General features: G+C 46.3%; 1 protein-coding gene across 2 annotated transcripts in view; it reads left to right on the forward strand.

The window, feature by feature from the left end:
- Positions 1–24,111, forward strand: part of ARHGEF9 (Cdc42 guanine nucleotide exchange factor 9) — a 292,276-nt gene that overhangs the window by 109,817 nt on the left and 158,348 nt on the right. The gene's annotated exons all lie outside the window — the stretch shown is intronic.

Consider the following 24,111-nt stretch of genomic DNA (forward strand, 5'->3'; position numbering starts at 1 on the left):
TTCCTCTAAACAGAAAAATCCCTCCTTCCCTCACATACACACTGAGTGCTTTTTTGTGCTCTGAAATATAAAAAATGTCCTAGAATGATTTTTAATGCATACTTCTTGTTTGTCTTGACTTCAACCCAGCTTGGAAGAAAACAAGATGCTGAAATTGAGATGTCAGCATTCCTGTTGTTTTTTTAACAGTTTCTTTATTTACACATTTATATCCTGCCACAATCATATGTTGATTCTCAACAGATAACATCGTGAATAAAGTAACAAAAAACAAAAAAACAAATGCATCCCATCAGAAATACAGAACCATACATTCAATGCATCAGCCGAGAGTGGGATGTTGCTAGAATCGCTGTACAGCTCAAGGTATCTTAATTCTCATTTTGCTGTGTGGATTCTAAAAGTGAGAGTAAATTTAGATGGATCCTCTCAAATCCAGAGTCCCTGGTGCAATGGTTAGAATGCAGTTGCAACCACAAGTGAACCCCACATTTCTGTTGTTAAATGAGGCATTTGTTAAGTGAGTTTTGCCCCATTTTACAACCTTTCTTACCACAGTCATTAAATGAATCCCTGCAGTTGATAAGTTAGTAACCTGATTGTTAAGCAAATCTGGTTTCCCCATTGACTTTGCTTGTCAGAAGGTCGCAAAAGGGGATCAAGTGACCCTGAGGCACTCCCATGGTCATAAGTATGAATCAGTTGCCAAACATCTGAGTTTTGATCAACGTGATCATGATCATGGGGATGCTACAAAGATTGTAACTGTGAAAAATTGTCATAAGTCACTTTTTTTCAGTGCGTCGTAACTTTGAACAGTCACTAAATGAACTGTTGTAAGTCAAGGGCTACCTGAATTGTAGGCTGACTCTGTCCACAGCCAAGAGTTTGATCCTGACTGGACCCAGATTCTTGGGGGGCATATGTTGACATTTGTAAACTGCTTAGAGAGGGCTGTGAAGCAGTTTGTTGTCTCGTAGAAATGAAGATTTGACACCCTTATTTTTTAATCTTTCATGACTATCTGCTGATTTGATAGATAGATCAGCATTGGCTCCAAATGTAACTTAAAACATTTTTTAAAATTTTATTTTCAACACTGTAAGGGCACTGGGTCTTTCTTTCCCCAACTAAGACAAAGCTCCTTGGAAATTGTACGAAACAATTGTACTCTTCAAGTGCAGCTAGTCCTCAACTTACAAACATTAGAAACATAGTGACTGTCTGTGGTTACAATGGCACTGAAAGAAGCAACAGTGGATGTTCCTTGCACTTATGACGGCTGCAGCATCCCTATGATCACACAAGTGCGATTCAGGTGCTTGGCACCCACTGTGTATTTATGATGGCTGCAACTTCCCAGGTGGGTTGTCATTTGTGACCTTCCAATAAGCAAGTCGATGGGGAAACCAGATTCTCTTAAGGAGTGCATGATTCATTGAACAATTGCTGTGTTTCGCTTAGCAAACGGGGCCAAAAAGAGGTCATCAGACCGAGCATGGGTTCGGTGCCTTGGAACTGTGAAGGAGAATTAACTCTTCGCTTTCGGATTTGCCTGCCTCCTTGGACCAGCACAACTGTGCAATCCGCTGACGCCATTTTCTTTGTAAAAGACTTATACACATCTCTGAACTTAGACAAATGGGGCCTAAGAAACCACCAACGGGCAAGTCATTTTCAGCTTCTGCGTCTGCCACCTCCAGTCCAAGCATGCAGCAAACGAAAATTACTTCATTGTAACAACAAGAAGGGTCTGGAGAGAGCCCAAAAGAGCTATCTGTTTCCCAAATGTTTCAAGAAATTATGAGTGGTCAAAATGAGTTGAAAAAAGAGGTGACAGATCTCAAAGATGAACTCAAAGATGTTAAACATCATATTTCAGAAAATAAGCAGAGAATTGTGGTGTTGGAGGAGGGAGCAACTGGACTGGGGGAAGAGGTTAAGGCAATCCGGAAGGGAAATGTAGACCTGGAAAACTTCATGGCAAAAATAGAATTTGAAAGAATGTCCTTTTTTCTCAGATTCCAGAACTTACCAGAGACAGAAAATGAAGACCTTAAGGATATTATGAGTTACAATTTTAGCAGAATACATTAAGAGAGACAAGGAACAGCTGTGGTGGGATATGGATCTGGTTTACAGGATTAATTCAGCATATGCTAGAAGCCATAATGTTCCAAGGGAGGTACATGTTAAATTTCTCAGGAGGACCACAAGGGATGAGGTGCTTGGGGCCCAAAGGGAGGGGCCATTAAAATATAAAGATAAAGAAATCACCATTCTTAAGCAAATTCTGAAAAAGATAAGAGAAAGAAGGAGGAAGTATTCCTCCTTATCAAAGAAATTATACAATAAAGGAGTTTGGTTTAGATAGTTATTGCCAGAGGGAATGTTGATCTTTTGGGAGAGAAATAGAATTAGAATTAATACAGTGCAGGAGGCTGAAGCCTTCATTAAAAAACATTTCTCTCTTCTAGAGGACGAACACAGGGAAGGTGGTGAAAAGGGTAGCAAGGTAGCAAGGTACAAGATATGAAGGAGGGGGGGGCTGTGGCTCCACCTGGGGACAGGGAGGAAGGAGCAATATTGAAAAGGCTCAGATCACAAAAATAAAAGTATTTGAAATATTTGTAATTGTTGATATACTAGAAAGTGACAAAGGAAAAATGATTGAACACATAGTTGATACGAATAGAATAAGATTCTGTTTTTTTTGCTTATCTTTTATACGTTGATATTGTAATATTGTAAAAATTGTGAGATTTGGAGGGATTTCTACCACTAGCGTGGGAGCTGCCAAAATTTTCTATGTAGCCCTTTACCTTTTCCCATAAATGTTTAAAAACCAATAAAATTCTTTAAAAAAAAAAGACCGAGCATGGTTCACTTAACAACCCTCTTGTTTAGCAATGGAAATTCTGATCCCAATTGTGGTTGTAAATCAAGGACTATGTGTACATATTTATGTAGGGATACTGAAAAGTCAAACTTGGACCAGTATGGGGAAACGCTACTCGGTATAGTTGTTCTTTATCTCCTCTCCTTTTTGCCCAAATAACTCTTTTAACTTCATGTATGTCATCTGATTATGAGGGGGGAAATGTCAAAATGGATTTTTCCCATGAGAAATTAATCTGAAAAGATTGACAGGTGGCTTGGTTTGGGTCGGTAGAAATGCACATTTTCTGTAGACAGAGGCTGCATAGAGGGAAAAGTAGGCATCTCTAGACTTGCAGGAAGACTCAAGTGGTCGTGTGAATGCCAATCTTTATTGGGAACAATGTTCACTTCCATTGAAATGGCGTCAGATCTCAAGGAGGCGGCTACAAAAACGCCTGCCTGGTTGCACTGTTTTAGCAACTAAGTAAAGCTAATCCTTGATTTATGGCCACAATTGGATCAGAATTTCCATTGCTAAGCAAGGTGATTCATACCCGATTTTTTGATCTTTTTGGCCATGGTTGTTAAACGAATCACTGAAGTTAAGTCAATCATGAGGTTGTTAAGTGAATCTGGCTTTCCCATCAACTTTGATGGCCAGAAGCTGACTAGGAAGGTGACAAATGGTGACCCCATGACCCTGGGATGTTGCAACAATCATAAATATATGCCGATCGCTAAGCGCTCCAGTATTTTTTTTATTTTGATTGTTTTTTTTAAATTAAAATTTTAATAAGTTTTACAATTATTACCCCCCCTTACCCTCCCTCTTCCCTCCCTCCCTCCCCCCGACCTCCCAGAGCAAAATACAGGGTATAAACATTTAACAACCATACGCTAACATAAGCTAACTAATTTTAATACATTACTATTCTTGTGCTTTAACTCCCCCTTTATTAAACTAGCTTTGAATAAATTGTAGCATTCCTTATGCCTTCATTCATAAGCTAACTGAATTTTTTTAGTCTGGTATTTGTTCTGAATGTAGTCAATCCATCTTCTCCAGTCCAGCTTGTACTTCTCATCTGAGTGGTCCTTCAGATACGCTGAGATTTTGGCCATCTCTGCTAAGTTTACTACTTTTAACGTCCATTCTTGAATAGTGGGCAACTCTTCCTTCTTCCAATATTGCGCTACCAATAATCTTGCTGCCATCGTTAGGTTCAAAATCAAATTAGTCTCTATAACAGTACAATCTGAAACTATACCTAACAAAAACAACTGGGGTGTGAACTTTATCCTCTTTTTCAAAATATTTTGAATAACCCACCATATTTTTATCCAAAATGCTTTAACTTTTTTACAAGTCCACCAAATATGGTAGTACGTGGCACCAACACAGTCACATCTCCAACATTTAGATTGTAGATTCGGATACATACAGGCTAGCCTTTTTGGATCTAAATGCCATCTGTACAGCATCTTGTAGAAATTCTCTCTCAAGTTCTGAGCTTGTGTAAACTTTACATTTCTTACCCAAATCTCTTCCCATGTTTCCATCATTATTGGTACTTCAATATTTTGTGCCCATTTTATCCTACAATCTTTAACTAATTCTGTTTCTGAGTCTATTTCTATCAATACATTATACAATCTTTTTATGTGCATTTGACCCTGGTCCCTGATTTGTTTTAAGCGCTCCAGTATTGGTCATGTGAACAGGGGGATGCTATGCAGTGTGAGGATCGGTAATAAATCATTTTTTTTCAGTGCAGTGATAACTTTGAATGGTCACTAAATGAATGGTTGTAAGTCAAGGACTACCTGTAATGAATAAATAAGTAGCTATCACTTTATCTGACAGAGATAAAATGTCACTTTATTTGAAAGTGATAAAGATTCCCCTTCTTTACCTAGGGTGTTGTATAGGACATCTCCCTTTTATGCTGCATCCAGTTTTGGTCACAAAAAAGATGTTGAGACTCTGGAAAGAGAGCAGAGAAGACCAACAATAAGGATTAGAGGGCTGGAGGGTAAAACATATGAAGAATGATTGCAGCAATTGGGTTTGTTTAGTCTAGTGAAAAGAAGGACTAGGGGTGACATGTTAACAGTCTTCCAATATTTAAGGGGCTGCCACAAAGAAGAGGGGGGGTCAGTCCACTTTCCAAAGCACCTGACAGTGAGAACAATTAGCCAGTGGAACAGCTTGCCTCCAGAAGATGAGGGAGCTCCATCACTGGAGATCTTTAAAAAGAGACTGGACAACAGCCATGTCTCTGAAATGGCATAGGTTCTCTTGCTTCTGCAGGGGATTGGACTAGAACAGCGGCTCCCAACCTTTTAGGCACCAGGGACCAGTTCCGTAGAGAAAAGGTTTTCCGTGGACCGGAGGGGACGTGTTTCCACATACTGCCTGCATCTCGTGGATGGGGCTTCGCTTATTTGCACTGCCGGGTTTCTGGTCTAGTGCCATTCCATTGGCCGGGGATTGGGGACCCCTGGACTAGAAGACCTCCGAGATTACTTCCAACTCTGTTATTCTGTCATCCTTTTATTGGCCACAGATCTCTCCTAATTCATCTGTTAATTTGAACAGTGGAATTTTAGAAGATTTGGTTGACACAATGGATCTACCAACCTTGCTACAACCCCCGCCCTAAACTAAAACATTTCTCACTCTCTTGCTCTCTTCTGTCTTGAGCATTGGAAAGAATCTATCTGCTTTGCACAAAGAAGAAGAAGAAGAAAGTGGGATTGCTGTAATGCAGCTTTACCCTATCATGGGGATTATTATTGCCATGCACCCCCCCCCCCCCAAGAGAGACATGCGCACGCTTAGATGTTATGGCTGCAGAGTAAAGCATGTGCCCCTTTCTCTACTGAGTTTAAGTTGCCTGATGGTTATTAATTCTCACTTCCAGAATAAGAAGTTTCGGGCAACCGATTGTATGTCCTGGTAACAGAACTGCACAACCTAGCAAGCTCCTAATGTGTTTCTGCATGTGTGCACATGTGCCAAGGATTGCTCAAAGAATATTAGCAAATCAAATTAGGCTGAGGAGAGTTAGCAGGAAGGTGCAGCTGTGCAGAAGCCCCCCAATTCAGTACAAGACTCATCTGAGGTTGAGAAATGCAGTCAAAGGTCTCTCTTAACTCCTCAGCTTTTTTAGTGGCTAGCTTTCTCTGCTGCCGTCTCACCAACAAGTGAAAATACCGAAAAGAGACCTTGGCCTCAGGACATGGGCTTGCTGGGTGCTCCCCCAGGCCTGACCGAGTGGATTGTCAGTGCAGGCAGCTGGTCAAATCTAATCATCTGGGAAAACAAGACCAGGCTTGAAGACAAGGCCAGGAAGTTATTGCAAAGCAGAAAGGTGTGTGTGTGTGTGTGTGTGTGTGTGTGTGTGTGTGTGTGCTTTCAGGATAAGAAGTGAAAGTCCTCTCTGCCAGACAAACTTCACTGTCCAGAAGTCCTTTTAAATGTTTAGTTGACTTTTGACAGGAGTATGCCTCACCTTCCCCTTAAACAGAGTTCTATGCCCTGAGCCACTGGGCTGGATTGGATGACTTTGGGGATCTCTTGTAAATCTATGATTCATCATTATGGAGAAATGACTGGTAGTTTGCTTACTCCTGTTGAGAGCCGAGAGGTTTCCATGCAAATCATGTGGAGGCTATTTTGCTAAATAGTTTCTTTGCTTTGAATCCAATCCATTAGATAATTCTGTGATCTGACTCATGATCCTTCAGTGGCAATCTAGGTCTGTTATTTGCATGGACACCGAGGGCTCATCCATCCCCGTTTTCATCCCCTCCGCCCACTCCACCCCTCCTACATGATCCACCCGCCTCTCAGCCCCCCCTCCCCCAAAACCTGACTGTAATATTCAAACCACATCCTTCCCGGTCCCCACACAGAGTGTCTTGCTGGTAACATTTTCAGGAGAGGATTGCATCATTAAAAAATATGAAAGCTCTTCCCAAAGAAATCTCTAAGGCTTCCCCTGGGGGGCAGGGAGGGCCCCTGGGAATAGGAGACAATGAGGTTCACTTTTGACTTTTGATTTTCTGGAGGTGCTTTTCCTCCTGCCTTGCTGTTCTTTAAAGGAGCGCTGCAGCTTCACAGGCTGAGCCTTTTCGTCTCTGAAGACCATGAAATAGCATTAATTACGTATTCATTTATTCATCAGTGTGAAAGAAATGAAGAGGGACACCTGATTCTCAACCAAAGTTGTTTGGTCATGATCACATGCAAGTAACACCACCTATGCTTCAACTAACCCCCCCTCCCCTCCCCCCCTCCCCCTTCCCTTTCTTTCCTTTCCTCTTCCTTTCCTTTTCCTTCCCTCCTTCCCTCCATCCATCCATCTGAAGGATTGCAGGATTACATATCCATGGAGATTGGTCCTGCAGATCCCAATGGGCTATTTCTGAGAAGAGGTGGGATCTTTCAAATCAAAGACTTGGACTGGACCTCAAAGATCGTTTACTGACTTCTGAAAAAAACATCCCCAGCTAAGAGGGTTCTTTGGGACGCCCTTCGGCCTCTGCTGAAAACATCACTAAGCCAAGAAGAGGGTCCCAGTTCGGTCCTCTGCCAGACAAACTTCACTGTCCAGAAGTCCTTTTAAATATTTAGTTGACGTTCCTAGACCATTGATTTGCATCAGGGCTGGTGAACACTATTGGGATTTCAAGTGTGTATGTGTATTCTGTAGACGTTCACTCAAAATAGCTGCCATAAGCAGCAACCTCTCTCTCTTTATTTTTAAGGAATTCCAAAGGGATATTGGAGGGCCCAGAAACGTTCCTGAAAATCAAAACACTTGAGGCCAGTGCTTTGCTAGAAGGTATTTTTATATTTCATATTTGTAAAAATTGGAGCACATGTAGAGCTTATGCTGGAGGGAATATCTGCAGGAACATTCAAAAGCAGACACGGCACATTGAGAAACCCAAGACTTGCCTTTTACCTTCTGGAGCAACAGAAAATAAATGTGTTCAGTCATCTGTGGGATAACTCTTTGAATGGTAGAAAATGGCTATCAGATCATCTCTTAATTATCACCCAACTGGGATAAGAAAGCAGGAGATTGCATTGGTGCCACATACGCCAGAAAGTCACTTTCAAGGAAGGGCTAGGGATAGCTAGTGACAGATTGATGATAGGCCATTTTGTGGTGAACTGTTGTGCTGATTAACAGGCAGAAATAGCCAAAGAGTCCTGTGTAATGCCTGGAAGGAGATGCAAGCACTTCTATAGAGAGAGTAGGAAAATATAGTTAAAATAGACAAAAGGTCATTTTGAGGCAAAATGAATTGCTGCTGGGAATCAGACCAATAGATTAAACTTTATGCAGTTTGCAGAGACGGAGTTTTTTTTTTTAAATACGCTAGAAAGCAACAGCTTAGAACATTGAATAATTGGAGTTGGAAGGGACCTTGGAAGTCTTCTACTCCAACCCCCTGCTCAAGCAGGAAAGACTGCATCATTTCAGACAAATGGCTGTCCAGTCTCTTTTTGATGAAGCACCCCAATTTATGAGGGCAAGTTATTCCATTGGTTAAGGAAATTTCTCCTTAATTCGAGATTGCTTCTCTTTTCTGTTAGTTTCCATCCATGGTTTCTTGTCTTGCCTTTTGATGCTTTGGAAAATAGTTTGACCCCCTCTTCTTTGTGGCAGCTCTTCAAATATTGGAACCCTGCTATTGTGTTACCTCTAGGTCTTCTTTTCATTAGACTAAACATACCCAATTCCTGTAACCATTCTTTGTACGTTTTAACTTGCAGCCCCCTAATCATTCTTGTTGCTCTTCTCTGCACTTTTTCCAAAGTCTCAACATCTTTTTTATGTTGTGGTGACCCAAACTGGATGCAGAATTCTAAATGTGATCTTACTATGGCTTTGTAAAGCGGTACTAGAACTTCATGTAAACTTGAATCTATCTCTCCATTTTTTTTAAAAAAAATTTTAAACAAAGTTTTATTGGTTTTTTTAAAATTTGCAAGGGAAAAGGTAGTGGAAAAGTATACAAATTTTGGCAGTTGCAAAGTGTGGTAGGCGCCCCCTCCCTCCAAACTCATAGTATACATCTGGGTAAAAGTCATTAATACATACTCATATATAATCAGCATATTAATTCTATTGGTACTTTCAATTTAATACATAGTAGTATATAGTCCACATGTTAATTCCATTAATACTTTCGGTCAGTTTATATCAAAGAGATTTTCTTATTCATTTTTGTGATCTGAGCTTTCTTGGTATTGCCCCATCTCCCCCCGCCGGCAGGGCTCCGGCCCCTCCCGTGTCCTGCATATCCGTTGTAGGATCTTCTGTTTTTTCTAGGTATATTTTGTTTTTTTCCATAAAGGCCTGTGCCTCTATGGGTGTATTAATTCTAATTCTTGTCTCCTCCCAGAATATTAACATACCTTCAGGCATCAACCATCTGAACCACACCCCCTTCTGGTATAATCTATTTGCTAATTGCGAATAATTTTTCCTTTTTTCCCTAACTTTCTTGGGGATCTGCTTCAAGATAGTTATTTCCCTATCATGGTATGTCAGGGCTTGCCCCCTTTGTACACCCAGAATTTCGTCTCTTGTGCTTTTTCTAAGGAATTTAATATGTACCTCCCTGGGTACATTGTGTGTTCTGGCATAAGCTGAATTCACTCTATAAACCAGATCTATCTCCCATTCCATCTGTTGTTTTTCTTTATGGGTATATTCAGCCAAAATGTTTATCATGATGTCCCTTATGTTTTCATCATCTGCTTCCATCACATTTTGAAATCTAAGATAAAAGGACATTCTCTCAAATTCTGTTTTCATTTGTTGGGTATCAAGTTCTTTGTTTCCCTTCTGCACCGCCTCCACCCCCTCCCTCATCTCCGCCACCCCACCCTCCACAAGGTCCAGTCTCTGTGAGTTCTTATGAATTTGGGCTTGGTTCTCTTTAATTTCTTCTTTCATTTCCTTTAATTGTTTCTTAATTTCCTCTTGTCCCTGTAAAAGTTGCTGAAGCATTTGTTGCAAATCCATCTCTGTACTTTTAGGTTGCATCAGGTCTGTTATCTTTGATTGTGTAGCAGGACTGGAAGTTGCTGATGTCGGGGCAGAGGTAGCAAAGCCAGGCTTTCCAGGAGGTGGTCTTTTAGGAGACATTGTTTATAGAATAAAGAGCTCAGTCAGTGTAGAGAATGGACAGCTAGGGCGGCAGAGCATCCAGATGAGTCCAGGAGGCAGAGGATCCAAGCAGGAGAGAATTTCTCTAATCAGCCTGGCAATAGAGTAAAGTTTTTCACCCCAGAGAGTTCAAAGAGTAGCAATCCACAAGAGATTCATCTGAGTAGCACGGAGACAAAGACCGGAAGCCTGAATTTTTAAAGGTGGAGTCAGGTTTCACAGTTCATGAAGACAACGGAAGTGTGCCATCTTGCCCTGCCAGTTTCGGGTTTAGAGGCATAACAAAGTTTTCAAAGTTCCCAAAGTCCTCAGATCATCAGTATATTATGGGGTTAAGTTCAATGAAAGTCACTTTAAGCAAGGGTGTGGCATCATTGGTTGGCTCTCCCCCCTCCTCCTTCCCCTGGGGCTGAGAGCAAAATTGTTCCAAGCTGCCTGTCCGAGGGGGGGGGAAATCCCCCTCCCTCCAGCCGCGCCTCCCAAGTTAGCCGAAAGGGAAAGTTTTAAACTGCTGAAAAGTCCTTCAATTCAACGAAGGGAGTGAAGGGGGGTATGCGCCTCACCGCACCGCCGCTGCTTCCTTCTGCTTGTTCATTCTCCGTGCAGCCTGTCAGCGAAGACACCTTACGCGCCCTCCGATCTGCTCCCCGGTGCCTTGAGCGCACAGGGGACCTCCCGCCAGCTGCCGCCGATGCAGGGATCCCCCGCGATGCCGCCCCTCCGGCAGGACGCCTCTTCGGGGCGTCCTGTGCCCCCCAAGGAGTGGGGAAGCCCACCGGGGAGCCGGAGCGAGCAAGCGAGTTGCCCGTCGCCGTCAGCCGCCGGAACCGGAAGTCCGAATCTATCTCTCCATTAATGCAGCCTAGGATTGCATTGACTAATTGGTTAATTGTCAACAGATACTTTGTTCCACTGCTTTTCTCATATTTTTCCCCATTTCAAATCTATTCATTTTTTATTTTATTTTAATAGTTCAGCTTCATTGTCAACAATTTGTGTTACACATTGGTGGTGCTGAACATATAAGCCAAATAGTTCACTGGCAATTAATTATATTTTAAAACAAGGAATGCTTCTGAATTTTCCTGATTCAGGTTTGTACTTGAATGTGGAGTCCTAGATGCAGGTAGTTCTTGACTTCAACCATTCATTTAGTCACCATTCACTAAAACTATTCAAACTTACCATGGCACTTTAAAGAGAGTTTTCCATTGGTGAACTCAGCCAGCTACCAACATGTCAATGGGGGAAATTTGGATTTGCTTAAAGACAAAGTGGCACATTTAACAGCTGCAGTTGTTTGCTGAACAACCATTATTTATTTATTTATTTATTTTACCGTGCTTCTAGACCGCCCCCTCTCCTGAAAGGGACTCGGGGCGGTGTACAGTCCATGTAAAGAATATATCAAAATACAATAAATAGAAGAATTAAATATGTACAGTTAGATATGGAGGAGGTTAAAAATAGAATTAAAAAGAACTGTACAGAGCCAGTATATATAAATATAGTTTTAAAACCCCTAGGACACACACAAATTAAATTAAAAACAATACCCCTAAAATAACCAGTTAATAGTACGTTTACCAGGAGGGACAGTTGAATTATGCCAGGCCTGCTAATTGGAACAGGTGAGTCTTCAATTTTTGCCGGAAGGAGCGGAGGTCAGTGGTGGTTCTGATGTCGGGGGGGAGGTCATTCCAGACGGTTGGGCCCATCACAGAGAAGGGCCTACTCCTTGGTGTCGCCCGTTGGCATTGCCTAGTGGACGGCACCAGGAGAAGCCCCTCCCTGTGTGAGCGAATTGGCCGCAGGGATGTATGTGGGAGGATGCGATCCCGCAAGTAACTAGGTCCTGTGCCATGGAGCGCTTTAAAGATGGTAATCAGGACCTTGAAACGCACCCAAAAAACCACAGGTAGCCAGTGCAGCTCGCGCAGGAGAGGTGTTACGTGGGAGTACCTAGTACTCCCCATCACAGCCCGCGCGGCTGCGTTCTGAACTAACTGCAGTCTCCGGGCGCGTCCCAAGGGCAGCCCCATGTAGAGACCGTTGCAGTAGTCCAGGCGGGACGTCACCAGCGCATGAGTGACCGTGCGTAGGGCATCCCGGTCCAGTAGGGGGCGCAGTTGGCGCACCAGGCGGACCTGGTGGAACGCCCCCCTTGCCACGGCTGCCACATGGTCATCCATTGACAGCCGGGCATCAAGGAGGACGCCCAAATTGCGCGCCCGTTCCACAGGGGGCAATTGTTCGCCCCCTATGGCCAGCGATGGAATCAGCTGGCTGAACCGAGGTGCCGGTAGCCACAGCCACTCAGTCTTGGAGGGGTTGAGTTTGAGTCTGTTGTCCCCCATCCAGACCCCGACGGCTTCCAAACACCGGGACATCACTTCGACAGCCTCGTTGGGGTGGTTTGGGGTTGAAATGTACAGCTGAGTATCATCAGCATACAGGTGGTACTCAACCCCAAAACCACGGATGATCTCACCCAGCGGCTTCACATATGTGTTGAACAGGAGAGGCGAGAGGACCGACCCCTGTGGCATCCCACAAGTGAGTGGCCTCAGGGTCGACCTCTGCCCCCCTGTCAACACACATTGCTTCCAGTCGGAGAGGTAGGAGCCGAACCACCGCAGAACGGTACCTCCGACTCCTATCCCCTCCAACCGGCGCAATAGGATACCATGGTCGATGGTATCAAAAGCCGCCGAGAGGTCTAATAGGACCAGGATAGAGGAACAGCCTCTATCTCTGGCCCTCCAGAGATCATCGACCAACGCGACCAAGGCTGTCTCCGTGCTGTGCCCGGGTCGGAAGCCGGACTGGCGTGAGTCTAGATAATCGGATTCGTCAAGGTGTCGTGGAAACTGCTGCGCCACCACATTCTCGACAACCTTCACTAGAAAGGGAAGGTTGGAGACTGGACGATAATTAGCTAGCTCCGTTGGGTCGAGTGAAGGCCTCTTAAGTAAGGGCCTCACCACCGCCTCCTTCAAGGCGGTTGGTAAGGATCCCTCAGCCAATGAGGCATTCACCAGGCCCAGAAGCCAGCCTCGGGTCACCTCCCAAGATGCCAGTACCAACCAGGAGGGACACGGGTCCATTAAACATGTGGTGGGTCGCAGCCGTCCACGCAACCTGTCCAAATCCTCGTGGGCAACAGAATCAAACTCCTCCCAGGATGGTCTCACAAGACTCGCTGTTGGCGGCCCGTCCGGTCCACTGAAGGGGGCCCATCCACTCCGGATCTGAGCGACTTTGTCCTGCAGATATTCCCCAAACTCCTCTGCTCTGCCCTGCAAGGGCGCCCCCTGCATCCTCTGTGATAAGAGGGAGTGGGTCACCCTAAACAGGGCGGCAGGGCGGTTATCAGCGGACGCAATAAGAGCGGCACAATATTTACGTTTGGCCGCTCTCAATGCCACAAGGTAGGTCCGTAAATAGGCTCTTACCTGTGTTCGATTAGATTCGGAGCGTGAGGACCTCCACCTGCTCTCTAGACGTCTCCTATGGCGCTTCATCACCCTCAGCTCCTCGGTATACCAAGGAGCTCGGGTGGGTCACTGCCGCAGGAGAGGTCGCAAAGGCGCAACCCCAGTCTAAGGCCCCAGCCGCCGCCCTATTCCAGGCGGCCGCTAGGTCCTCCGACCGAGCGCGGGTCAGGGCTACAGGTAATGGCCCAAGCTCCGTCTGGAACCTATCCGGCTCCATCAGGTGCTTGGGGCGGTACCAGCTTGGACCGTCTGGTCCCGCCTCCTCGCGGTGGGGGGTAGCGCCAGGGAAGTCCAGCCGGAGACATGAGTGATCTGACCATGACAGGGGTGTAACAGCTAAGTCCCCTATACCCAGATCACTCGTCCACTGCTCAGATACAAAAACAAGGTCCAGTGTGTGGCCACCTTCGTGTGTGGGGCCCTGAATTAATTGGGTCAGGTCCATGGCTGTCATGGAAGCCATGAACTCCCGAGCCATCTCAGATGCTGCTCCCGTTGACGGCAGGTTGAAATCCCCCATAACCACAAGCTTGGGGATCTCAACCGCCGTCTCCGAGATCAGCTCGAGGAGCTCGGGCAGGGCCGCTGATGTATAGCGAGGAGCCAAGTATACAATCAGCAAACCCCACTGCCTCCCTGGGCCCCATTTCACACCAAAGGACTCACACCCGGGTATCTGAGGAACAGTGAACTCCCTCGGCTCTAGACCTTCCCGTATAACTACCGCCACCCCACCACCCTTACCCAGGGCCCGAGGCTGATGGAATGCACGGAAACCTGGTGGGCACATTTCCACGAGGGGTAAACCACCCTCGTGGCCCAGCCAGGTCTCCGTTATCCCTGCAAGGTCCAGCTCCCCCTCAGAGATCAACTCATTAATGAGGGGGGCCTTGTTGGTCACGGACCTTGCATTGCAAAGCATCAGCCGCAGGCCCCGGCTCTGTAGTTCCTGGCCACCTAGGTTGCGGGGGTTGGTACAAACGACCGGGCGTAGCCAGCAGCCACGGTCTCCCAACCGACCTTGTGATCTTCTCTTGTCCTCGCATCCCCCCCTCCCCGCGACCGTTGTAATCAAACAACCCTCTGTTGGAATAACTTGTTCCTTCTCCCCCCCCACCCCGCTCACTTCCTTCCCGGACTCACCTGTTCGTCTGGCACTGGCTCCTCTCCTGGCCTGGTTAACCCCCCCCTCCCTGGAACCCCTTAATAACAATAAAAAACATTTAGATAAAAAGCCCCTCAGCCTCCGTTTCTTCAACCATGGCAAACAAGGTAATAAAATCAGGTGTGGCTCACTTAAAAACTACCTTGCTTAGCAATGGAAATTTTAGCCCCAGTTGCGATTGGAACAGAAGGACTTCCTGTAACTGGAAACACAAAGGTTTCCTATTGATCCTTTTAAATCTCTCCAGAGGAGAGGGCTTCCTTTCTCACCCAGAACCATCCCTTCCCTGATCTCCAAATAGCTACAGTGAAGATGATCTATTTGGGGATCAATGAAGTCATGGCACTTGCTGATTTAGTTATTCTTCACATATACAATGATTCTTGACTTACGGCCAAAACTGAGCCCAAATTTTTCTGTCACTAAGCAAGATAATTGTTAAGTGAGTTTTGCCCCATTTTATGACCTTTCTTGCCACAGCTATTAAGTGAACCTTTGCAGTTGTTACATTGGTAACACAGTTGTTCAGTGAATCTGACTTCACCATTGATTTTGCTGTCACAAGGTCACAAAAGTTAAACACTGCAACTGTCATAAATGCGAGCCAGTTGCCAAGCATCGAAAATTTGATCACGTGACCACGGGGATGCTGCAACGGTAATAAGCGTGAAAACTGGTCATGTCACTTTTTTTCAGTGCTGTTGTAACTTTGAATGGTCACTAAACAAGCGGTTGTTAAGTTGAGGACCACCTGTAAAGTATATGCCTTCAGAATCTACACACTCCAGGTGATTAGCAGCCATAGAAACAAAATCAAAGATTAAATCACTTTCTTCTATATGATAATATATTCTTTTTATGCCATGATTATCCATTGTGTAGGAAGTCCCATCAACAATGTAAATCATAGCTATAGAACTTTTATTGCAATCTTTTATAAGAAGGCTGGCATTACCCTCTCTTTTCTAACAAGGTTCTTACTCATGCCAAGTGTGTGTTGATGGTCTAAAAAGGCTGAGAATAAAAATTAGGATTGGAATGAAATGAAATGTATTTTTCCAAACTACTCAAGAATTTGGTGACATTTGAAAGAGTAATTATTATTATTATTATTATTTATTTATTCACATTTCTAAACCGCCCCCTCTCCCAAAAAGGGACTCGGGGCGGTGTACAGTCCACAATAAATCACAGATAAAATACAAATATAAATAGAGCCATAAATATATGTATGTATGTGGAGGAGGTTAAAATTAAGAGTCCTGTACAAAAGAATAAATATGAGGCTAAAAGCCCTAAAAACAATTAAAACTAAAACATTACCCTTAAAATAACCAGATGAGAATATACTACCAGGAGTTCATAGATGTAACATTTATAATCATGCCAGGCCAGCTAGTCGGAACAGGTGAGTCTTCAATTTTTGACGGAAGGAGCGGAAGTCTGAGGTGGTTCTAATGTCGGGGGGAGGTCATTCCAGAGGGTTGGGCCCATCACAGAGAAGGCTCTACTCCTCGGCGCCGCCCGCTGGCATTGCCTAGTGGACGGCACTTGGAGAAGGCCCTCTCTGTGAGAGCGGATTGGCCGCAGGGATGTATGTGGGAGGATGCGATCCCGCAAGTAACTAGGTCCTGAGCCATGGAGCGCTTTAAAGATAGTAATCAGGACCTTGAAACGCACCTGAAAAACCACAGGTAGCCAGTGCAGCTCGCGCAGGAGCGGTGTTACGTGGGAGTATCTAGACCTCCCCATGATAACCCGCGCGGCCGTGTTCTGGACTAGCTGCAGTCTCCGGGCGCGTCCCAAGGGAAGCCCCATGTAGAGAGCATTACAGTAATCTAGGCGAGACGTCACCAGCGCATGAGTGACTGTGCGTAGGGCATCCCGGTCCAGTAGGGGGCGCAATTGGCGCACCAGGCAAACCTGGTATTCAACCCCAAAACCACGGATGATCTCGCCCAGCGGCTTCACGTATGCCTTGAACAGAAGGGGCGAGAGAACCGACCCCTGCGGCACCCCACAAGAGAGTGGCCTCGGGGTCGATCTCTGCCCCCCTGTCAACACATATTGCATCCGGCTGGAGAGGTAAGAGTCGAACCACCGTAACACGGTGCCTCCGACTCCCATCCCCTCCAGCCGGCGCAGAAGGATACCATGGTCGATGGTATCAAAAGCCGCTGAGAGATCTAATAGGACCAGGATAAAGGAACAACCTCTATCTCTGGCCCTCCAGAGATCATCAACCAACGCGACCAAGGCTGTCTCAGTGCTGTGCCCGGGTCGGAAGCCGGACTGGCGTGGGTCTAGATAATCGGATTCATCGAGGTGACGCGGAAACTGCTGCGCCACCACATTCTCAACAACCTTCGCCAAAAAAGGGAGGTTGGAGACTGGACGATAATTAGCTAGCTCCATTTGGTCGAGTGAAGGCCTCTTGAGTAAGGGCCTCACCACCGCCTCTTTCAAGACGGTAGGTAAGGATCCCTCACCCAACGAGCCGTTCACCAGGCCCAGAAGCCAGCCTCGTGTCACCTCCCAGGATGCCAGTACCACCAAATTGATTTTGGCTCAGGTTTCCTTGGACAACGATCCAAGATTCTCCTGCTACTATCAGGAATTCAGGAGGAATGAATTGCAAAGACCAGAAAATAATGCCTAAATGCTATGGGGTGAATGATGTTCTGTTAAAATCTGATGCACCTTTCTTGCCTCTATGCAATTCTCAAAGGATCCTGGATTCCACCTCTTTTCACTGAAGTATAAACTTTGGTTATTCATAGTAGTTTCTCCCAGGAGTATTTTGCATCTGCTATTTGCACTTGATTTCTAGACTCTGCTTCAATATCATAACATAATGGAATGGCCAGTAATGACTGGAAAGATAATGATCCAACCAGCAATGCAGTAGAGTAAATGGCTGGTATTGACATATGGAAATTGTTCCCAGATCAGATACCTGATACTTTCATTCTCCCCTTTCAAATCTTCCTGAAGGATTCCTCTATTCCTAGTATTACTCAGTTTCTTCTAACCTACATGTGAGCAGGAGCACAAATTCTATTATTGATCTTGCGGCTTGGAGATTATGGCTGTTGTAGGCCAATTATCTGAAGTAATGAATAAGGAGAGTTAATTCCTTAGAATCTAAGGAGTCCCATAACCTTCATTCCCTGAGCCAGAAGGACCAGTTAAGGCAGAGACCGCTCCTCCCACCCTCCCATCAGATCCACCCAAGGAAGGAGAAAGAGAGAAGGCGGAGGGGGGGGGAGACTGGCTGAGCCGAGCTGCCTCTCCCCGTGGTCTCTGCCCTTAACTGCTTCTTTCGGTTGGGGAGAGGCAGCTCAGGCTCTGGACCTGATAGGAGGAGCGGCCTTCCTTGAGGAGGGAGGGAGGGAGGCAGAGCTGTTGCTCTGGAGGGGGAGGGAAGGTCTCTCCCAAGACTGTCTTCTTCGTTGCCCTCCTGTGGCATCAGTCCGTAGGGGGAGGGCACAGACTGTTCGGGGCTGAGGTAGAAGCAGCCGCGGTGGCGGGGAAAGCGAGACTTCTTTGCCAGCCACACAGCATAAATTTTTGCCGGTTGATGGGCGTGGCTAGGGGGGCATGTGACTGAGTGGGCATGTATGTGAGTGATGTCAAGTTGGCCATGCCCACTCAGTCACATGCCCCCTAGCCACGCCCACTGAACCAATAGTAACAAATTTTGAAACCCATCCCTGATGTACAGGTAGTTCTCGACTTACAACAATTTATTTAGTGCCAGTTCAAAATTACAACGGCACTGAAAAGTGACTTACGACAGTTTTTCACACTTATGACTGTTGCAGCATTTTCATGGTCACATGATCAAAGTTCAGACACTTGGCAACTGACTCATATTTAAGACTTTTGCAGTGTCCCAAGATCATGTGATCCTCTTTTACGACCTTCTGACAAGCAAAGTCAAGGGGGAAGCCAGATTCACTTAACAACGGTGTTACTAACTTAACAACTGCAGTGATTTACTTAACTTGGGGCAAGAAAGTTGTAACATAGGGCATAATTCACTTAACAAATGTCTTATTTAGCAACAGAAATTTTGGGCTCAATTGTGGTCGTAAGTCAAGGATTGCCTGTATATGTTGTCTGATTAGGTTGAACTTACCAAGAGTTACAAATTGAGTTGCTTTTGTGGATGTGTCACAAATGCACACGTTACAATTAATGCACAATGGATAAAGGTTACCTCATGGGAGGTTGTGTATCTCTAACCTCAGAAGGCCATGTTGCCCTTTTATTGATGGTCTTGGCTGATTAACTCATCTCCGTTGTGAAACAAAGGTGGTGATTCAACTGAATGGAATCAATAATGCCACTGCATGAAATTATGGTGAGGCTACAGTTGAAATGCTGCATTTTGGCCATTACAGCTCCAAAGGGTATCTCATAGTCGGGAAAATGTGCAAAAAAGAGCAATGGACATAATTATAGTAGTTTTTCTATGAGCAAAGGCTGCAAGGTTGGAGAAAGCTACACACAATCATGTGTTATAATGGACAACGTGTCTAGAGCAAATTCAGAGTCATCCGTTGAAACCAAATGTGAACAGAGGTCTCTTGAATGAAGATCTTTCTGGTCCAGGTTAGCTTAAAACAGTGCTGGGCATAAAAATTATCCTGCTATTTGTGTTTGTAACATTTCACATAAAAAGGATTTTTTTCAACTTTTGTTTTAAAAGCTCTGTGATCTGCTCATAGGATGTGGTGGTTTTGCCCTCACTTAATGGGTGGGTGGCCAAAGGGAGGATCTGAATGTCATCTATTAAGATAGGCTGGGAATTGTACCTGGGCGGTGCAGGGAATGCACTGGCACTGAGCCCCGGCCTATTTCATGTATGGCAAGTAGAATAGAATTAAGTAGGTACGTTTAAGTGGTGAAGTAGGGATGAGATTAGGCATTTGAATTAGCTTATCAAGTCCCAGAAGCTGGAATATATTTAAAGTCATGCACACTTTCAGGAAAATGCATTGAGTACTCATTCATTTAAATGCGCCACTCGGAGTAGCTTCCAGTTGGAAAGAGGTCACAATTCATAGCCAGAGAGAGCGGCTGAGTGCCTTGAAAGCCTTCTGTCTTAGTTAGGGAAAGAATATCATGCCAAATAGACTGGCTATTGTGCTCAGATCTGCAGAGGGAGCAGCCGTAGCACCTGTGAGTGGGGGAGAATGGAAACACTCCGCATGAATCTACGAGCGGCAGTCTGACCTGAATCATGTTTAGTGAAGCAGGATTTGGAATCATGGAATCAAAGGGCTGGAAGGGACCCTGGAGGCCTTCTAGTCCACCCAACTACCTCGTGTAGGAGTACTTACATTATTTCAGACAAATGCCTGTCCAGCCTCTCGTGAAAACCTCCAGCAACGGAGCACCCAAAGGTCTGCGAGTCAGGCTGTTCCATTGATTGTTTTCACTGGCAAGTGATTCCTCCTCATTCCCAGGGTGGATCTCCCCCTGAAAAGCTTCCACCCAGGGTTTCTCTCCCAGGGTCCCTTGGGTGCTAGGGAGAACAAACCGATTCCCTCTTCCCTGTGGCAGCCCTTCAAGTAACAGCACAGCAGAGGGGCATCTCGGGGGTCTTCTAGCCCAACCCCCACTCAAGCAGGACATCCCATGCCTGTGATGGAGAACCTATGGCACAGGTGGCACGCGGAGCCCTCTCTCTGGGCACACCAGCCGTTATCCCAGCCCAGCTCCACTGCGCATGCATGCATCCCACTGGCCAGCTGGTCTTTGGGTCTCTACCATGCATGCACAGGGGGCATGCAGGGGACATGCATGCACATGCACGGGGGTGGGACACATGTGGGGGCATTCGCATCGCATTTTGGGGGTTCACGCACTCCCCACGCCCCGTTGTGGGCCTGGAAAGCCTCCTGCACCAACCCGGAAGCCAACAATGGGCAGGAGGGGTGGAGTGCATGCGCAGGCGGTGCTTGCATTTGGGGTTTTTGTGTGCGCCCTCAGCACCAAAAAGGTTAGCCATTCGTATCCTCTCCCATTTCAGACATGGTTGTCCAATCTCTTCTTAAGAACCGCCAACATTGGAAGATGTGCTAGGAGATATGATACCAATCTTTCAAGATCTGAAGGTTTGCCACAAAGAAGACCCTATAAATTTATCCCCCATAATTTCTAAATTGAGAACCATGGGTGGAAACTAAGATCCAAGCATGGAATAACCAGAAGTTTCCTGACTGTGCAGCTATTAAGCAATGGAAGAGTCTGCCTAATGGAAGAATCACATCATCCTGCGTGGTTTTTGCCTCCGTTCCAACCCTCTGGTTCCATATAATGTGATTTATATTCCCAAGCGAGTTTAGTGGTTTCGTGCTTCATGTTTTGGGCAAACCCAACATTATGGAATGTAGACTGTAATTAATGACTTAGTACAAATTGAGAATGGAAGTTAGTTGCTGTTGGCATGAGGGCAAAACAGCACTGGGGACTAAATTTTAGAACACACAAAAAGAAACATTGGACAAGCAAGATGGTTTGAAAGTTGTGAAGGTCCATTTTTCTGAAGAATGTGGAACTTTGGAGCGGATGGGCCCCCTCCAGCGGTCTGGACGGGCCATCAACAGCGAGTCTTGTGAGTCCACTCTGGGAGGAGTTTGACTCTGTTGCCCCCGAGGATTTGGACAGGCTGCGTGGACGGCTGCGACCCACCACATGTTCATTGGACCCGTGCCCCTCCTGGCTGGTACTGGCATCCTGGGAGGTGACACGAGGCTGGCTTCTGGGCCTGGTGAATGCCTCGTTGGGGGAGGGATCCTTGCCAACTGCCTTGAAAGAGGCGGTGGTGAGGCCCTTACTCAAGAGGCCTTCACTTGATCCAATGGAGCTAGCTAATTATCGTCCAGTCTCCAACCTTCCCTTTCTGGCGAAGGTTGTTGAGAATGTGGTGGCGCAGCAATTTCCACGTCACCTCGATGAATCCGACTATCTAGACCCACACCAGTCCGGCTTCCGACCCGGGCACAGCACAGAGACAGCCTTGGTCGCGTTGGTTGATGATCTCTGGAGGGCCAGAGATAGAGGTTATTCCTCTATCCTGGTCCTATTAGATCTCTCAGCGGCTTTTGATACCATCGACCATGGTATCCTACTGCGCCGGCTGGAGGGGATGGGAGTCGGAGGCACCGTTTTGCGGTGGTTTGGCTCCTACCTCTCCGGCCGGATGCAATATGTGTTGACAGGGGGGCAGAGATCGACCCTGAGACCACTCTCTTGTGGAGTGCCGCAGGGGTCGGTCTTCTCGCCCCTCCTGTTCAATGCATATGTGAAGCCGCTGGGCGAGATCATCTGTGGTTTGGGGTTGAATACCATCTGTATGCTGACGATACCCAGCTGTACATTTCAACCCCAAGCCACCCCAACGAGGCTGTCGAAGTGATGTCCCGGTGTTTGGAAGCCGTCGGGGTCTGGATGGGGGACAACAGACTCAAACTCAACCCCTCCAAGACTGAGTGGCTGTGGCTACCGGCACCTCGGTTCAGCCAGCTGATTCCATCGCTGGCCATAGGGGTTGAGCAATTGCCCCCTGTGGAACGGGCGCGCAATTTGGGCGTCCTCCTAGATGCCCGGCTGTCAATGGATGACCATGTGGCAGCCGTGGCAAGGGGGGCGTTCCGCCAGGTTCGCCTGGTGCGCCAATTGCGCCCCCTACTGGACCGGGATGCCCTACGCACAGTCACTCATGCGCTGGTGACGTCTCGCCTAGACTACTGTAATGCTCTCTACATGGGGCTTCCCTTGGGACGCGCCCGGAGACTGCAGCTAGTCCAGAACGTGGCCGCGCGGGTTGTCATGGGGAGTTCCAGATACTCCCACGTAACACCACTCCTGCGCGAGCTGCACTGGCTGCCTGTGGTTTTTCGGGTGCGTTTCAAGGTTCTGATTACCATCTTTAAAGCGCTCCATGGCACAGGACCTAGTTACTTGCGGGATCGCATCCTCCCACATACATCCCTGCGGCCAATCCGCTCTCACAGGGAGGGGCTTCTCCAGGTGCCGTCCACTAGGCAATGCCAGCGGGCGGCGCCAAGGAGTAGGGCCTTCTCTGTGATGGGCCCAACCCTCTGGAATGACCTCCCCCCCGACATTAGAACCACCACGGACCTCCGCTCCTTCCGACAAAAATTGAAGACTCACCTGTTTCGATTAGCTGGCCTGGCATAATTTTAATTATTACAACTGTTACCTCCTGGAAATACACTCTCAACTGGTATTTTCATGGGTATGGTTTTAAATCTAATTGATTTTAGGGCTTTCAGAACCATATTTATGTTCTTCTGTACAGTTCTTTTAATTTTTTAACCTCCTCCATATGTATATTTATATCTATATTTATATTTGTATTTATTATTTGTTATTTGTTGTGTGGACTGTACACCGCCCCGAGTCCTTTTTTGGGAGAGGGGGCGGTCTAGAAATGCGAAGAATAAATAAATAAATAAATAAACTTTAGAGCTTTTGGGTTTCCTAGAACAGGGGTATCAAACTCAATTTCATTGAAGGCCGCATCAGGGTTGTGTTTGATCTGGGAGGAGAAATGTAGCCAGCTCAACTTCACTTGTGTCGGGGGCACCTGTGGTGGCCTGAGTGCTTCTGCCAGTGAAAACGGGCTCCCAAGCTCCGATTTCTGTCTGGATGGCCTCCTGCAACCTTCTGCCAGCAAAAGTGGAGGTTGGGGGGGGCCGCTTGGGGCCCTCGCGAGCCCCGGTTTCACTGGCAGAGGCCCTGTGGGTCAGTCTTTCGCTGTTTCCAGGGTGGCCCTGTGGGCCAGATCTGGTTTTGTGTTTGACACCCCTGTGCTAGAAGTAACTTGAAATGTCTGTGGGTGCCTCTTATTTTGGTAGTCCAGTGACCTCCGTGTGTTTTAACTATGGTTATTTAAAGCATGTTTCCTTCTAAAGACAATGTCCAGTGATGACACGGCCACTGATGAGGGCAGCCTTTGTTTCAGCTGTGGCATATCACAGATGTCACACTATTCCAACATACAAATGAGTGACAAATAGAAGTGAATATTTGTAGCTCAGGGTTGAAATGAGAGCTCCTGGGTGCTCTCTGAGCTTGTTTTCTTGCAGACGTTTCATTACCCAACTAGGTAACATCATCGGTGCTAGACAATAAACTAATGAGCGCCCTCCAGCTCTTTCACAGCTTTCCATATGGGTCTCTTCCCAGTTGAAGCAGTTTTGTCAGTTCATGCGTGGGTGTGGGTGTCATAGGACTGGAAGTTTTTCCCCTGCTAGAAATATCCTGTGGATAGAAAAATAGCATCTTCTGGTTCTGAGCCTAGTTTTTGGTAGGGGAGATGATAGGGGAGAGAGAGAAG

The sequence above is a fragment of the Natrix helvetica genome, assembly GCF_964273705.1.
Source record: "Natrix helvetica genome assembly, chromosome: 11".
Classification (NCBI taxonomy): Eukaryota; Metazoa; Chordata; class Lepidosauria; order Squamata; family Natricidae; genus Natrix; species Natrix helvetica.